The 16,159-nt window shown below is 48.2% G+C and overlaps 22 non-coding genes across 22 annotated transcripts; all 22 read right to left on the reverse strand.

Annotated features, from left to right (window-relative positions):
* Positions 1 to 3,962: 3,962 nt before the first annotated feature.
* Positions 3,963 to 4,036, reverse strand: Trnan-guu (transfer RNA asparagine (anticodon GUU)). The gene has a single exon. It is a non-coding gene; the product is annotated as a tRNA-Asn (tRNA).
* A 333-nt stretch (positions 4,037 to 4,369) lies between these two features.
* On the reverse strand, positions 4,370 to 4,441 carry Trnat-cgu (transfer RNA threonine (anticodon CGU)). Its single transcript has one exon. It is a non-coding gene; the product is annotated as a tRNA-Thr (tRNA).
* Positions 4,442 to 5,128: 687 nt separating this feature from the next.
* On the reverse strand, positions 5,129 to 5,202 carry Trnan-guu (transfer RNA asparagine (anticodon GUU)). The gene has a single exon. It is a non-coding gene; the product is annotated as a tRNA-Asn (tRNA).
* Positions 5,203 to 5,535: 333 nt separating this feature from the next.
* On the reverse strand, positions 5,536 to 5,607 carry Trnat-cgu (transfer RNA threonine (anticodon CGU)). The gene has a single exon. It is a non-coding gene; the product is annotated as a tRNA-Thr (tRNA).
* Positions 5,608 to 6,294: 687 nt separating this feature from the next.
* Trnan-guu (transfer RNA asparagine (anticodon GUU)) lies at positions 6,295 to 6,368 on the reverse strand. The gene has a single exon. It is a non-coding gene; the product is annotated as a tRNA-Asn (tRNA).
* A 333-nt stretch (positions 6,369 to 6,701) lies between these two features.
* On the reverse strand, positions 6,702 to 6,773 carry Trnat-cgu (transfer RNA threonine (anticodon CGU)). Its single transcript has one exon. It is a non-coding gene; the product is annotated as a tRNA-Thr (tRNA).
* A 687-nt stretch (positions 6,774 to 7,460) lies between these two features.
* Trnan-guu (transfer RNA asparagine (anticodon GUU)) lies at positions 7,461 to 7,534 on the reverse strand. The gene has a single exon. It is a non-coding gene; the product is annotated as a tRNA-Asn (tRNA).
* A 333-nt stretch (positions 7,535 to 7,867) lies between these two features.
* Positions 7,868 to 7,939, reverse strand: Trnat-cgu (transfer RNA threonine (anticodon CGU)). The gene has a single exon. It is a non-coding gene; the product is annotated as a tRNA-Thr (tRNA).
* A 666-nt stretch (positions 7,940 to 8,605) lies between these two features.
* Trnan-guu (transfer RNA asparagine (anticodon GUU)) lies at positions 8,606 to 8,679 on the reverse strand. The gene has a single exon. It is a non-coding gene; the product is annotated as a tRNA-Asn (tRNA).
* Positions 8,680 to 9,012: 333 nt separating this feature from the next.
* Positions 9,013 to 9,084, reverse strand: Trnat-cgu (transfer RNA threonine (anticodon CGU)). The gene has a single exon. It is a non-coding gene; the product is annotated as a tRNA-Thr (tRNA).
* A 687-nt stretch (positions 9,085 to 9,771) lies between these two features.
* Positions 9,772 to 9,845, reverse strand: Trnan-guu (transfer RNA asparagine (anticodon GUU)). The gene has a single exon. It is a non-coding gene; the product is annotated as a tRNA-Asn (tRNA).
* A 333-nt stretch (positions 9,846 to 10,178) lies between these two features.
* Trnat-cgu (transfer RNA threonine (anticodon CGU)) lies at positions 10,179 to 10,250 on the reverse strand. The gene has a single exon. It is a non-coding gene; the product is annotated as a tRNA-Thr (tRNA).
* A 687-nt stretch (positions 10,251 to 10,937) lies between these two features.
* Positions 10,938 to 11,011, reverse strand: Trnan-guu (transfer RNA asparagine (anticodon GUU)). Its single transcript has one exon. It is a non-coding gene; the product is annotated as a tRNA-Asn (tRNA).
* A 333-nt stretch (positions 11,012 to 11,344) lies between these two features.
* Trnat-cgu (transfer RNA threonine (anticodon CGU)) lies at positions 11,345 to 11,416 on the reverse strand. The gene has a single exon. It is a non-coding gene; the product is annotated as a tRNA-Thr (tRNA).
* A 687-nt stretch (positions 11,417 to 12,103) lies between these two features.
* Positions 12,104 to 12,177, reverse strand: Trnan-guu (transfer RNA asparagine (anticodon GUU)). Its single transcript has one exon. It is a non-coding gene; the product is annotated as a tRNA-Asn (tRNA).
* Positions 12,178 to 12,510: 333 nt separating this feature from the next.
* Positions 12,511 to 12,582, reverse strand: Trnat-cgu (transfer RNA threonine (anticodon CGU)). Its single transcript has one exon. It is a non-coding gene; the product is annotated as a tRNA-Thr (tRNA).
* Positions 12,583 to 13,269: 687 nt separating this feature from the next.
* On the reverse strand, positions 13,270 to 13,343 carry Trnan-guu (transfer RNA asparagine (anticodon GUU)). The gene has a single exon. It is a non-coding gene; the product is annotated as a tRNA-Asn (tRNA).
* Positions 13,344 to 13,677: 334 nt separating this feature from the next.
* Positions 13,678 to 13,749, reverse strand: Trnat-cgu (transfer RNA threonine (anticodon CGU)). The gene has a single exon. It is a non-coding gene; the product is annotated as a tRNA-Thr (tRNA).
* Positions 13,750 to 14,436: 687 nt separating this feature from the next.
* On the reverse strand, positions 14,437 to 14,510 carry Trnan-guu (transfer RNA asparagine (anticodon GUU)). Its single transcript has one exon. It is a non-coding gene; the product is annotated as a tRNA-Asn (tRNA).
* Positions 14,511 to 14,844: 334 nt separating this feature from the next.
* Trnat-cgu (transfer RNA threonine (anticodon CGU)) lies at positions 14,845 to 14,916 on the reverse strand. The gene has a single exon. It is a non-coding gene; the product is annotated as a tRNA-Thr (tRNA).
* A 687-nt stretch (positions 14,917 to 15,603) lies between these two features.
* Positions 15,604 to 15,677, reverse strand: Trnan-guu (transfer RNA asparagine (anticodon GUU)). The gene has a single exon. It is a non-coding gene; the product is annotated as a tRNA-Asn (tRNA).
* A 334-nt stretch (positions 15,678 to 16,011) lies between these two features.
* Positions 16,012 to 16,083, reverse strand: Trnat-cgu (transfer RNA threonine (anticodon CGU)). The gene has a single exon. It is a non-coding gene; the product is annotated as a tRNA-Thr (tRNA).
* Between the last annotated feature and the right edge of the window lie 76 nt (positions 16,084 to 16,159).

Genomic DNA, 16,159 nt, shown 5'->3' on the forward strand with positions numbered 1-16,159 from the left:
TAAGACACTGCCTTTGATGGGTTAAGTTGATGTTATTCCTAGCCTTTTACCACTTACTTTCTTTAATGCTCAATTTGATCATGTTGGGCAAACTTTTATCAAGAGGCTGTAAATTGGCCAATGGTGAGTTAACATAAGACAACAGTAAATCAGCTGTGGTGGCTTTAATAGCAACATGCTGAATGGTATTAAATGCAAAATTAAGCCATGGGATAGAACTGTCCCACTTCATCTAGGTCTTAACATGGAAGATGATAACCACTGATTTAAAGTGCCTATTAACCCTCTTGGGAAACGATCCCTGTGGATAATAAGGGGTAGCTTCAACATGGTGAATGCCATTTTGAAAAAAAGGAAAAAAAATCTTCTGAACTCCTTGGAGACAAATGTGGGAGCATTATCACTAACCAAGCCCTTGGGTAGACTGAAAACGGAAAATATCTTAGATAGATGTTGAATGGTCAAGCCAGGAGTGACACCCCAACTAGGAATCGACCAAGTAAAATGGGTAAACACAGCTACTACCACAAGATTGTAATGATAACCATTCCTAGTATGAAGAAGGGGACCTACATAATCAATATAATTTTTGTCCATGGGGTTATCTATGTGAGTAGAATTCAAAAAACCCTTCCAAGAATTGGGATTAGGCTTTTGCACTCCTTCACCAAACTCGAACATCCTTATACGAGGAAGGCCAGGTAACATGTTCCCTAATCTTAACAAGGGTTGTACATAGTCCCAAGTGACACCCTATAATCGAGTCATGAAAATAGTGAAACCCAGTAGGTATTAACTCACTAGGGAGATAAATTTTTAATTTCTTGCCTTGGCTATCCTTATGACAAACAATGAACATGCTAAGAACATAATCATTAACCTGCTCTCCCTCTTGTAAGCAGCATTTAATAGGTCAAATAACTGGATCTTGATTTTGCTTAAGCTATTTATCAGCAAATAACTATGGAACTTCTATGAGTATGGCTCCTGTACACCTGATGTTATGACCAACATCCCCTGGCTCAGAATGGTCATGTTCTTCAAACATTCTGCTAAAGACATTGGTTGCTTGATTGTCAGTGCCTTTAATGTGCCTAACTACGAACTTAAATGTGGATATATGGAGAGTTCAACAGGCAATTCTTCCCACTTTTCTGGGTTGCCCCAGAACCCAGCTTAATGCCTGATTATCTGTTCCAAGCTAAAACTCCCTATGCTCTAAATAAAATTTGAACTTCTCTAGGGCACAGAGAACAGCGAGAACTTTCCTTTCATGTACCAAATATATTAATTCAGCAAGTTATAATCCTCTTGAGGCATAGGCTATAGGATGTCTTTGCCACTCAAATTATTGCAAAAGTACAGAGGCCACCCGAGTTTGAAGCATGGCTTCAAAGGAGGCTTGTTGGATTTCACCCCCAGACAAAAACTTTACCTTTCGTACATAACTTAGTGAGGGGAGCAGCTATCTGAGAAAAATTTGGTACAAGTTTCAGAAAAAACTTGTCCATGCCAATAAATCTGGCTACATCCATCTTATTCTGAGGTGATGGAAAGTATACAGATCACCCACAGATCACCCATTTGCCTTTAATCTATTTTGATTCCACCAACCAAAACTAAATGACCCAAAAAGGAAACCTCCAATGTAGCAAATTTGATCATAACTGGTTTGACCATAACACCTGCCTCTCTAAAATGAAGTAACACTTGATGAAGATGAACCAAATATTCATCAAAACTTGCACTGTAGCTTGCAAAGCTGCACCAGTTAGTTGTAGGGGTACTTAAATTTAATGTCTCTAAGCACATAATCTAACAAATGAGACAATATTGCACCCCAGGTGGAAAGCCCAAATGAAACACGATTGAACTCATAAAGATTTGAATCGGTACAGAAGCCAGTATCATGTTTGCAGTCCTCAGTTAAGAATATCTTATAATAAGCATGGTTCGTATCTAAGACAGTAAAATATTGTGTCCCCGAAAACCAAGTAAAACAACTGTATAAATCCCATAAAGGAACAGAGTCTTCAGATGACTTTTTCATTGCGAATCCTATAATTGGCAACTGTTCAATGAATGCCCTCCTGCCTCTTGGGAGCGAAAGAGACAGGGGAGGCATAAAGGGAGGTAGACACCCCAATAATCCCTTCATGAATCATACCATTGATTATTTTCCTAAGAGTTTTCATCATGGTATGGAATAATCGATAAGGAACTTCTCTAACAGGTACATCATCCTTCAAATGGAGCTTATACACAGTTCTACTGATAACACCAAGTGTATCAGTTAGACTGTCATGGAAACACTGAGGGATGTACAACAACCTCCTACCTTAGCCACTGTCCAAGTGAGCAATATCAAAACGATGACCATGCACACGTACCACATTAGCAAGGTAACACACTTGACAAGAGCAGAGAGCAATACATACACTAGGACAAAACTTGAAATGAAACATGTTACACCCATTATCAAAAACAAGTCCAGTATGAAATATAAAATTTCACACCTAAAGTAAATTAACAGTGAGACCAACAGCTACTAACAGATTGAATGGCCATGAAAACCCCAGGATACTAAGTTTACCCCACACTTCACCTATCAGAGGCAACGTTTGCCATTGACACGAAGTCGCACCTGACCAGAAGCATGCAAGGAGGGCAACTTGCAAATGGTATGGCACTCGAGATACCACTGATAAATAAGGAAAAGGTACTACCAGAGTCAAGAATAGCACAAACGGATGCCTTCCACACACTGCTGATGAAATATGGGCGCACTATCTAGGCACTTTAGGGGCATTACTCCTTGCCCATACTCTTCTGGCATCAGCTGCTTGGACGCAAACCTCTCTTGACCGTGCAATCTCACATCAAATGACGTGGATTACCACATCGATTACAATTCCTGACTTTAGATTGAAAATAAGGAAATCATTTCAAGCTCTCAAGATTCTGGCAAAAACTAGACTGGACATTCGCGATTCTGTCAAGGCATTCATCAGTTAACCACATTTCTTCAATAGAGACAACCAAATGATGATTTCACCCAAAGACGGTGTTTAGTGAAAAAGGTAACTTACGAACATCCCTCCAAGAACATTATGAAGAACATCTAACAATGTGACCAGAAGCTGTATAGTGGTCATGGTGTTCCAAACACTCTTAATAAAATAAGCTAACTTCTCATCAATACATTACATACTGTGCAAATATTTATTCTCCAGTTCGCATTTAATTTGAGGGACTAATTTCAGCTGTACTTTTCATTCCTGAGTGGACCTAGTGAAGGTTCATTTAAAAGTACCTCATCATAGTGAATCTTGCAGCCCTCGACCAGATATCGGATTTGGCACACAGCTGCTGCTGGGGGTGTCCACATTGCCGTTTTCCAAATCTCTTGACTGTTTCGCCCTTACGATCGACGACGAGCGTCGGGCCACCAGAAGTTTGCGGTCTGCACAATCCTGACCTAGTGCACAGCTTGTGGGATAGCGTGGCTCGACTGCGAAATGCACCTTTCGGCTCCTCTCTCTGGCTACAGTATGCTGTTGTCCACAGTGGCACTGGCGTTGCCCATGGGGCTTCATGTAAGGCGACTGCACGTCTCTCGGCCAACAGCGGCCCACTGCAGACCGACACTTAAGAGACACCAAATACAAATCGACATCGAGAGACAGGCCCTGTCATATGGCAGTCGCGACGTATACGCTGAAATTGAATGTAAAGAATACGTCTTTTGTAGTGGGCGTCGCTCTACTGCAGTCACACATGGCGAATAAATAGGAAAACAGTAGAACGTCTGTGTAGGGCCATGTTTTTACCTACAGTGTCACTTGGCTGAATGTGTATAAGGCTGTGTGGCATCACTCAAACACAGCCAAATTGTCACGCTAGCTGTGTATCTCTAACAAAGTTGACGTATGTCCTCACCTCGGTGCCGGTTAAAACGATTTCGCCCCCGGGTGGGCTCGAACCGCCAACCTTTCGGTTAACAGCCGAACGCGCTAGCCGATTGCGCCACGGAGGCCTTGGCTTTGGCTCCCTTGTGCTCTGTATATCAACGCAATTCGTATACCTTCTGCAGGAATCTCGCAGAATGGTAGCATCTGCTTGCGCCTCTTCACATGGATAACGTGCATGCACACTGTAGCGAGGCTCGTAAACGAATGACATCGCCAAGCATGACATTATACTGCAAAATGCATACAAACCACTGTTGTGCCTATGCATTCAGAAAACCTCTGAGGCCAGTAGAATACTTGTCATAGGTTGTAGAACATCCCTTTCATTCAGTGTACTGCCATGTGTTAGATGCTGCTCGAGATAGCTCCGCTCCTTGCAGGAAGGTTAAAAAAATGAATGCCTTCTGTGAGGTTCGAACTCACGACCCCTGGTTTACGAGACCAGTGCTCTACCACTGAGCTAAGAAGGCGGCAGCTTAGCGTTTGCGAGCTATCCCCGAATTGTCACTTCATCATACTGAATCTTGCAGCCCTCGACCAGATATCGGATTTGGCACACAGCTGCTGCTGGGGGTGTCCACATTGCCGTTTTCCAAATCTCTTGACTGTTTCGCCCTTACGATCGACGACGAGCGTCGGGCCACCAGAAGTTTGCGGTCTGCACAATCCTGACCTAGTGCACAGCTTGTGGGATAGCGTGGCTCGACTGCGAAATGCACCTTTCGGCTCCTCTCTCTGGCTACAGTATGCTGTTGTCCACAGTGGCACTGGCGTTGCCCATGGGGCTTCATGTAAGGCGACTGCACGTCTCTCGGCCAACAGCGGCCCACTGCAGACCGACACTTAAGAGACACCAAATACAAATCGACATCGAGAGACAGGCCCTGTCATATGGCAGTCGCGACGTATACGCTGAAATTGAATGTAAAGAATACGTCTTTTGTAGTGGGCGTCGCTCTACTGCAGTCACACATGGCGAATAAATAGGAAAACAGTAGAACGTCTGTGTAGGGCCATGTTTTTACCTACAATGTCACTTGGCTGAATGTGTATAAGGCTGTGTGGCATCACTCAAACACAGCCAAATTGTCACGCTAGCTGTGTATCTCTAACAAAGTTGACGTATGTCCTCACCTCGGTGCCGGTTAAAACGATTTCGCCCCCGGGTGGGCTCGAACCGCCAACCTTTCGGTTAACAGCCGAACGCGCTAGCCGATTGCGCCACGGAGGCCTTGGCTTTGGCTCCCTTGTGCTCTGTATATCAACGCAATTCGTATACCTTCTGCAGGAATCTCGCAGAATGGTAGCATCTGCTTGCGCCTCTTCACATGGATAACGTGCATGCACACTGTAGCGAGGCTCGTAAACGAATGACATCGCCAAGCATGACATTATACTGCAAAATGCATACAAACCACTGTTGTGCCTATGCATTCAGAAAACCTCTGAGGCCAGTAGAATACTTGTCATAGGTTGTAGAACATCCCTTTCATTCAGTGTACTGCCATGTGTTAGATGCTGCTCGAGATAGCTCCGCTCCTTGCAGGAAGGTTAAAAAAATGAATGCCTTCTGTGAGGTTCGAACTCACGACCCCTGGTTTACGAGACCAGTGTTCTACCACTGAGCTAAGAAGGCGGCAGCTTAGCGTTTGCGAGCTATCCCCGAATTGTCACTTCATCATACTGAATCTTGCAGCCCTCGACCAGATATCGGATTTGGCACACAGCTGCTGCTGGGGGTGTCCACATTGCCGTTTTCCAAATCTCTTGACTGTTTCGCCCTTACGATCGACGACGAGCGTCGGGCCACCAGAAGTTTGCGGTCTGCACAATCCTGACCTAGTGCACAGCTTGTGGGATAGCGTGGCTCGACTGCGAAATGCACCTTTCGGCTCCTCTCTCTGGCTACAGTATGCTGTTGTCCACAGTGGCACTGGCGTTGCCCATGGGGCTTCATGTAAGGCGACTGCACGTCTCTCGGCCAACAGCGGCCCACTGCAGACCGACACCTAAGAGACACCAAATACAAATCGACATCGAGAGACAGGCCCTGTCATATGGCAGTCGCGACGTATACGCTGAAATTGAATGTAAAGAATACGTCTTTTGTAGTGGGCGTCGCTCTACTGCAGTCACACATGGCGAATAAATAGGAAAACAGTAGAACGTCTGTGTAGGGCCATGTTTTTACCTACAGTGTCACTTGGCTGAATGTGTATAAGGCTGTGTGGCATCACTCAAACACAGCCAAATTGTCACGCTAGCTGTGTATCTCTAACAAAGTTGACGTATGTCCTCACCTCGGTGCCGGTTAAAACGATTTCGCCCCCGGGTGGGCTCGAACCACCAACCTTTCGGTTAACAGCCGAACGCGCTAGCCGATTGCGCCACGGAGGCCTTGACTTTGGCTCCCTTGTGCTCTGTATATCAACGCAATTCGTATACCTTCTGCAGGAATCTCGCAGAATGGTAGCATCTGCTTGCGCCTCTTCACATGGATAACGTGCATGCACACTGTAGCGAGGCTCGTAAACGAATGACATCGCCAAGCATGACATTATACTGCAAAATGCATACAAACCACTGTTGTGCCTATGCATTCAGAAAACCTCTGAGGCCAGTAGAATACTTGTCATAGGTTGTAGAACATCCCTTTCATTCAGTGTACTGCCATGTGTTAGATGCTGCTCGAGATAGCTCCGCTCCTTGCAGGAAGGTTAAAAAAATGAATGCCTTCTGTGAGGTTCGAACTCACGACCCCTGGTTTACGAGACCAGTGTTCTACCACTGAGCTAAGAAGGCGGCAGCTTAGCGTTTGCGAGCTATCCCCGAATTGTCACTTCATCATACTGAATCTTGCAGCCCTCGACCAGATATCGGATTTGGCACACAGCTGCTGCTGGGGGTGTCCACATTGCCGTTTTCCAAATCTCTTGACTGTTTCGCCCTTACGATCGACGACGAGCGTCGGGCCACCAGAAGTTTGCGGTCTGCACAATCCTGACCTAGTGCACAGCTTGTGGGATAGCGTGGCTCGACTGCGAAATGCACCTTTCGGCTCCTCTCTCTGGCTACAGTATGCTGTTGTCCACAGTGGCACTGGCGTTGCCCATGGGGCTTCATGTAAGGCGACTGCACGTCTCTCGGCCAACAGCGGCCCACTGCAGACCGACACTTAAGAGACACCAAATACAAATCGACATCGAGAGACAGGCCCTGTCATATGGCAGTCGCGACGTATACGCTGAAATTGAATGTAAAGAATACGTCTTTTGTAGTGGGCGTCGCTCTACTGCAGTCACACATGGCGAATAAATAGGAAAACAGTAGAACGTCTGTGTAGGGCCATGTTTTTACCTACAGTGTCACTTGGCTGAATGTGTATAAGGCTGTGTGGCATCACTCAAACACAGCCAAATTGTCACGCTAGCTGTGTATCTCTAACAAAGTTGACGTATGTCCTCACCTCGGTGCCGGTTAAAACGATTTCGCCCCCGGGTGGGCTCGAACCACCAACCTTTCGGTTAACAGCCGAACGCGCTAGCCGATTGCGCCACGGAGGCCTTGACTTTGGCTCCCTTGTGCTCTGTATATCAACGCAATTCGTATACCTTCTGCAGGAATCTCGCAGAATGGTAGCATCTGCTTGCGCCTCTTCACATGGATGACGTGCATGCACACTGTAGCGAGGCTCGTAAACGAATGACATCGCCAAGCATGACATTATACTGCAAAATGCATACAAACCACTGTTGTGCCTATGCATTCAGAAAACCTCTGAGGCCAGTAGAATACTTGTCATAGGTTGTAGAACATCCCTTTCATTCAGTGTACTGCCATGTGTTAGATGCTGCTCGAGATAGCTCCGCTCCTTGCAGGAAGGTTAAAAAAATGAATGCCTTCTGTGAGGTTCGAACTCACGACCCCTGGTTTACGAGACCAGTGTTCTACCACTGAGCTAAGAAGGCGGCAGCTTAGCGTTTGCGAGCTATCCCCGAATTGTCACTTCATCATACTGAATCTTGCAGCCCTCGACCAGATATCGGATTTGGCACACAGCTGCTGCTGGGGGTGTCCACATTGCCGTTTTCCAAATCTCTTGACTGTTTCGCCCTTACGATCGACGACGAGCGTCGGGCCACCAGAAGTTTGCGGTCTGCACAATCCTGACCTAGTGCACAGCTTGTGGGATAGCGTGGCTCGACTGCGAAATGCACCTTTCGGCTCCTCTCTCTGGCTACAGTATGCTGTTGCCCATGGGGCTTCATGTAAGGCGACTGCACGTCTCTCGGCCAACAGCGGCCCACTGCAGACCGACACTTAAGAGACACCAAATACAAATCGACATCGAGAGACAGGCCCTGTCATATGGCAGTCGCGACGTATACGCTGAAATTGAATGTAAAGAATACGTCTTTTGTAGTGGGCGTCGCTCTACTGCAGTCACACATGGCGAATAAATAGGAAAACAGTAGAACGTCTGTGTAGGGCCATGTTTTTACCTACAGTGTCACTTGGCTGAATGTGTATAAGGCTGTGTGGCATCACTCAAACACAGCCAAATTGTCACGCTAGCTGTGTATCTCTAACAAAGTTGACGTATGTCCTCACCTCGGTGCCGGTTAAAACGATTTCGCCCCCGGGTGGGCTCGAACCACCAACCTTTCGGTTAACAGCCGAACGCGCTAGCCGATTGCGCCACGGAGGCCTTGACTTTGGCTCCCTTGTGCTCTGTATATCAACGCAATTCGTATACCTTCTGCAGGAATCTCGCAGAATGGTAGCATCTGCTTGCGCCTCTTCACATGGATAACGTGCATGCACACTGTAGCGAGGCTCGTAAACGAATGACATCGCCAAGCATGACATTATACTGCAAAATGCATACAAACCACTGTTGTGCCTATGCATTCAGAAAACCTCTGAGGCCAGTAGAATACTTGTCATAGGTTGTAGAACATCCCTTTCATTCAGTGTACTGCCATGTGTTAGATGCTGCTCGAGATAGCTCCGCTCCTTGCAGGAAGGTTAAAAAAATGAATGCCTTCTGAGAGGTTCGAACTCACGACCCCTGGTTTACGAGACCAGTGCTCTACCACTGAGCTAAGAAGGCGGCAGCTTAGCGTTTGCGAGCTATCCCCGAATTGTCACTTCATCATACTGAATCTTGCAGCCCTCGACCAGATATCGGATTTGGCACACAGCTGCTGCTGGGGGTGTCCACATTGCCGTTTTCCAAATCTCTTGACTGTTTCGCCCTTACGATCGACGACGAGCGTCGGGCCACCAGAAGTTTGCGGTCTGCACAATCCTGACCTAGTGCACAGCTTGTGGGATAGCGTGGCTCGACTGCGAAATGCACCTTTCGGCTCCTCTCTCTGGCTACAGTATGCTGTTGTCCACAGTGGCACTGGCGTTGCCCATGGGGCTTCATGTAAGGCGACTGCACGTCTCTCGGCCAACAGCGGCCCACTGCAGACCGACACCTAAGAGACACCAAATACAAATCGACATCGAGAGACAGGCCCTGTCATATGGCAGTCGCGACGTATACGCTGAAATTGAATGTAAAGAATACGTCTTTTGTAGTGGGCGTCGCTCTACTGCAGTCACACATGGCGAATAAATAGGAAAACAGTAGAACGTCTGTGTAGGGCCATGTTTTTACCTACAGTGTCACTTGGCTGAATGTGTATAAGGCTGTGTGGCATCACTCAAACACAGCCAAATTGTCACGCTAGCTGTGTATCTCTAACAAAGTTGACGTATGTCCTCACCTCGGTGCCGGTTAAAACGATTTCGCCCCCGGGTGGGCTCGAACCACCAACCTTTCGGTTAACAGCCGAACGCGCTAGCCGATTGCGCCACGGAGGCCTTGACTTTGGCTCCCTTGTGCTCTGTATATCAACGCAATTCGTATACCTTCTGCAGGAATCTCGCAGAATGGTAGCATCTGCTTGCGCCTCTTCACATGGATAACGTGCATGCACACTGTAGCGAGGCTCGTAAACGAATGACATTGCCAAGCATGACATTATACTGCAAAATGCATACAAACCACTGTTGTGCCTATGCATTCAGAAAACCTCTGAGGCCAGTAGAATACTTGTCATAGGTTGTAGAACATCCCTTTCATTCAGTGTACTGCCATGTGTTAGATGCTGCTCGAGATAGCTCCGCTCCTTGCAGGAAGGTTAAAAAAATGAATGCCTTCTGTGAGGTTCGAACTCACGACCCCTGGTTTACGAGACCAGTGCTCTACCACTGAGCTAAGAAGGCGGCAGCTTAGCGTTTGCGAGCTATCCCCGAATTGTCACTTCATCATACTGAATCTTGCAGCCCTCGACCAGATATCGGATTTGGCACACAGCTGCTGCTGGGGGTGTCCACATTGCCGTTTTCCAAATCTCTTGACTGTTTCGCCCTTACGATCGACGACGAGCGTCGGGCCACCAGAAGTTTGCGGTCTGCACAATCCTGACCTAGTGCACAGCTTGTGGGATAGCGTGGCTCGACTGCGAAATGCACCTTTCGGCTCCTCTCTCTGGCTACAGTATGCTGTTGTCCACAGTGGCACTGGCGTTGCCCATGGGGCTTCATGTAAGGCGACTGCACGTCTCTCGGCCAACAGCGGCCCACTGCAGACCGACACTTAAGAGACACCAAATACAAATCGACATCGAGAGACAGGCCCTGTCATATGGCAGTCGCGACGTATACGCTGAAATTGAATGTAAAGAATACGTCTTTTGTAGTGGGCGTCGCTCTACTGCAGTCACACATGGCGAATAAATAGGAAAACAGTAGAACGTCTGTGTAGGGCCATGTTTTTACCTACAGTGTCACTTGGCTGAATGTGTATAAGGCTGTGTGGCATCACTCAAACACAGCCAAATTGTCACGCTAGCTGTGTATCTCTAACAAAGTTGACGTATGTCCTCACCTCGGTGCCGGTTAAAACGATTTCGCCCCCGGGTGGGCTCGAACCGCCAACCTTTCGGTTAACAGCCGAACGCGCTAGCCGATTGCGCCACGGAGGCCTTGGCTTTGGCTCCCTTGTGCTCTGTATATCAACGCAATTCGTATACCTTCTGCAGGAATCTCGCAGAATGGTAGCATCTGCTTGCGCCTCTTCACATGGATAACGTGCATGCACACTGTAGCGAGGCTCGTAAACGAATGACATCGCCAAGCATGACATTATACTGCAAAATGCATACAAACCACTGTTGTGCCTATGCATTCAGAAAACCTCTGAGGCCAGTAGAATACTTGTCATAGGTTGTAGAACATCCCTTTCATTCAGTGTACTGCCATGTGTTAGATGCTGCTCGAGATAGCTCCGCTCCTTGCAGGAAGGTTAAAAAAATGAATGCCTTCTGTGAGGTTCGAACTCACGACCCCTGGTTTACGAGACCAGTGTTCTACCACTGAGCTAAGAAGGCGGCAGCTTAGCGTTTGCGAGCTATCCCCGAATTGTCACTTCATCATACTGAATCTTGCAGCCCTCGACCAGATATCGGATTTGGCACACAGCTGCTGCTGGGGGTGTCCACATTGCCGTTTTCCAAATCTCTTGACTGTTTCGCCCTTACGATCGACGACGAGCGTCGGGCCACCAGAAGTTTGCGGTCTGCACAATCCTGACCTAGTGCACAGCTTGTGGGATAGCGTGGCTCGACTGCGAAATGCACCTTTCGGCTCCTCTCTCTGGCTACAGTATGCTGTTGTCCACAGTGGCACTGGCGTTGCCCATGGGGCTTCATGTAAGGCGACTGCACGTCTCTCGGCCAACAGCGGCCCACTGCAGACCGACACCTAAGAGACACCAAATACAAATCGACATCGAGAGACAGGCCCTGTCATATGGCAGTCGCGACGTATACGCTGAAATTGAATGTAAAGAATACGTCTTTTGTAGTGGGCGTCGCTCTACTGCAGTCACACATGGCGAATAAATAGGAAAACAGTAGAACGTCTGTGTAGGGCCATGTTTTTACCTACAGTGTCACTTGGCTGAATGTGTATAAGGCTGTGTGGCATCACTCAAACACAGCCAAATTGTCACGCTAGCTGTGTATCTCTAACAAAGTTGACGTATGTCCTCACCTCGGTGCCGGTTAAAACGATTTCGCCCCCGGGTGGGCTCGAACCACCAACCTTTCGGTTAACAGCCGAACGCGCTAGCCGATTGCGCCACGGAGGCCTTGACTTTGGCTCCCTTGTGCTCTGTATATCAACGCAATTCGTATACCTTCTGCAGGAATCTCGCAGAATGGTAGCATCTGCTTGCGCCTCTTCACATGGATAACGTGCATGCACACTGTAGCGAGGCTCGTAAACGAATGACATCGCCAAGCATGACATTATACTGCAAAATGCATACAAACCACTGTTGTGCCTATGCATTCAGAAAACCTCTGAGGCCAGTAGAATACTTGTCATAGGTTGTAGAACATCCCTTTCATTCAGTGTACTGCCATGTGTTAGATGCTGCTCGAGATAGCTCCGCTCCTTGCAGGAAGGTTAAAAAAATGAATGCCTTCTGTGAGGTTCGAACTCACGACCCCTGGTTTACGAGACCAGTGCTCTACCACTGAGCTAAGAAGGCGGCAGCTTAGCGTTTGCGAGCTATCCCCGAATTGTCACTTCATCATACTGAATCTTGCAGCCCTCGACCAGATATCGGATTTGGCACACAGCTGCTGCTGGGGATGTCCACATTGCCGTTTTCCAAATCTCTTGACTGTTTCGCCCTTACGATCGACGACGAGCGTCGGGCCACCAGAAGTTTGCGGTCTGCACAATCCTGACCTAGTGCACAGCTTGTGGGATAGCGTGGCTCGACTGCGAAATGCACCTTTCGGCTCCTCTCTCTGGCTACAGTATGCTGTTGTCCACAGTGGCACTGGCGTTGCCCATGGGGCTTCATGTAAGGCGACTGCACGTCTCTCGGCCAACAGCGGCCCACTGCAGACCGACACTTAAGAGACACCAAATACAAATCGACATCGAGAGACAGGCCCTGTCATATGGCAGTCGCGACGTATACGCTGAAATTGAATGTAAAGAATACGTCTTTTGTAGTGGGCGTCGCTCTACTGCAGTCACACATGGCGAATAAATAGGAAAACAGTAGAACGTCTGTGTAGGGCCATGTTTTTACCTACAGTGTCACTTGGCTGAATGTGTATAAGGCTGTGTGGCATCACTCAAACACAGCCAAATTGTCACGCTAGCTGTGTATCTCTAACAAAGTTGACGTATGTCCTCACCTCGGTGCCGGTTAAAACGATTTCGCCCCCGGGTGGGCTCGAACCGCCAACCTTTCGGTTAACAGCCGAACGCGCTAGCCGATTGCGCCACGGAGGCCTTGGCTTTGGCTCCCTTGTGCTCTGTATATCAACGCATATTCGTATACCTTCTGCAGGAATCTCGCAGAATGGTAGCATCTGCTTGCGCCTCTTCACATGGATAACGTGCATGCACACTGTAGCGAGGCTCGTAAACGAATGACATCGCCAAGCATGACATTATACTGCAAAATGCATACAAACCACTGTTGTGCCTATGCATTCAGAAAACCTCTGAGGCCAGTAGAATACTTGTCATAGGTTGTAGAACATCCCTTTCATTCAGTGTACTGCCATGTGTTAGATGCTGCTCGAGATAGCTCCGCTCCTTGCAGGAAGGTTAAAAAAATGAATGCCTTCTGTGAGGTTCGAACTCACGACCCCTGGTTTACGAGACCAGTGTTCTACCACTGAGCTAAGAAGGCGGCAGCTTAGCGTTTGCGAGCTATCCCCGAATTGTCACTTCATCATACTGAATCTTGCAGCCCTCGACCAGATATCGGATTTGGCACACAGCTGCTGCTGGGGGTGTCCACATTGCCGTTTTCCAAATCTCTTGACTGTTTCGCCCTTACGATCGACGACGAGCGTCGGGCCACCAGAAGTTTGCGGTCTGCACAATCCTGACCTAGTGCACAGCTTGTGGGATAGCGTGGCTCGACTGCGAAATGCACCTTTCGGCTCCTCTCTCTGGCTACAGTATGCTGTTGTCCACAGTGGCACTGGCGTTGCCCATGGGGCTTCATGTAAGGCGACTGCACGTCTCTCGGCCAACAGCGGCCCACTGCAGACCGACACTTAAGAGACACCAAATACAAATCGACATCGAGAGACAGGCCCTGTCATATGGCAGTCGCGACGTATACGCTGAAATTGAATGTAAAGAATACGTCTTTTGTAGTGGGCGTCGCTCTACTGCAGTCACACATGGCGAATAAATAGGAAAACAGTAGAACGTCTGTGTAGGGCCATGTTTTTACCTACAGTGTCACTTGGCTGAATGTGTATAAGGCTGTGTGGCATCACTCAAACACAGCCAAATTGTCACGCTAGCTGTGTATCTCTAACAAAGTTGACGTATGTCCTCACCTCGGTGCCGGTTAAAACGATTTCGCCCCCGGGTGGGCTCGAACCGCCAACCTTTCGGTTAACAGCCGAACGCGCTAGCCGATTGCGCCACGGAGGCCTTGGCTTTGGCTCCCTTGTGCTCTGTATATCAACGCATATTCGTATACCTTCTGCAGGAATCTCGCAGAATGGTAGCATCTGCTTGCGCCTCTTCACATGGATAACGTGCATGCACACTGTAGCGAGGCTCGTAAACGAATGACATCGCCAAGCATGACATTATACTGCAAAATGCATACAAACCACTGTTGTGCCTATGCATTCAGAAAACCTCTGAGGCCAGTAGAATACTTGTCATAGGTTGTAGAACATCCCTTTCATTCAGTGTACTGCCATGTGTTAGATGCTGCTCGAGATAGCTCCGCTCCTTGCAGGAAGGTTAAAAAAATGAATGCCTTCTGTGAGGTTCGAACTCACGACCCCTGGTTTACGAGACCAGTGTTCTACCACTGAGCTAAGAAGGCGGCAGCTTAGCGTTTGCGAGCTATCCCCGAATTGTCACTTCATCATACTGAATCTTGCAGCCCTCGACCAGATATCGGATTTGGCACACAGCTGCTGCTGGGGGTGTCCACATTGCCGTTTTCCAAATCTCTTGACTGTTTCGCCCTTACGATCGACGACGAGCGTCGGGCCACCAGAAGTTTGCGGTCTGCACAATCCTGACCTAGTGCACAGCTTGTGGGATAGCGTGGCTCGACTGCGAAATGCACCTTTCGGCTCCTCTCTCTGGCTACAGTATGCTGTTGTCCACAGTGGCACTGGCGTTGCCCATGGGGCTTCATGTAAGGCGACTGCACGTCTCTCGGCCAACAGCGGCCCACTGCAGACCGACACTTAAGAGACACCAAATACAAATCGACATCGAGAGACAGGCCCTGTCATATGGCAGTCGCGACGTATACGCTGAAATTGAATGTAAAGAATACGTCTTTTGTAGTGGGCGTCGCTCTACTGCAGTCACACATGGCGAATAAATAGGAAAACAGTAGAACGTCTGTGTAGGGCCATGTTTTTACCTACAGTGTCACTTGGCTGAATGTGTATAAGGCTGTGTGGCATCACTCAAACACAGCCAAATTGTCACGCTAGCTGTGTATCTCTAACAAAGTTGACGTATGTCCTCACCTCGGTGCCGGTTAAAACGATTTCGCCCCCGGGTGGGCTCGAACCGCCAACCTTTCGGTTAACAGCCGAACGCGCTAGCCGATTGCGCCACGGAGGCCTTGGATTTGGCTCCCTTGTGCTCTGTATATCAACGCATATTCGTATACCTTCTGCAGGAATCTCGCAGAATGGTAGCATCTGCTTGCGCCTCTTCACATGGATAACGTGCATGCACACTGTAGCGAGGCTCGTAAACGAATGACATCGCCAAGCATGACATTATACTGCAAAATGCATACAAACCACTGTTGTGCCTATGCATTCAGAAAACCTCTGAGGCCAGTAGAATACTTGTCATAGGTTGTAGAACATCCCTTTCATTCAGTGTACTGCCATGTGTTAGATGCTGCTCGAGATAGCTCCGCTCCTTGCAGGAAGGTTAAAAAAATGAATGCCTTCTGTGAGGTTCGAACTCACGACCCCTGGTTTACGAGACCAGTGTTCTACCACTGAGCTAAGAAGGCGGCAGCTTAGCGTTTGCGAGCTATCCCCGAATTGTCACTTCATCATACTGAATCTTGCAGCCCTCGACCAGATATC

Source organism: Schistocerca nitens, chromosome 6 (assembly GCF_023898315.1).
Source record: "Schistocerca nitens isolate TAMUIC-IGC-003100 chromosome 6, iqSchNite1.1, whole genome shotgun sequence".
NCBI lineage: Eukaryota > Metazoa > Arthropoda > Insecta > Orthoptera > Acrididae > Schistocerca > Schistocerca nitens.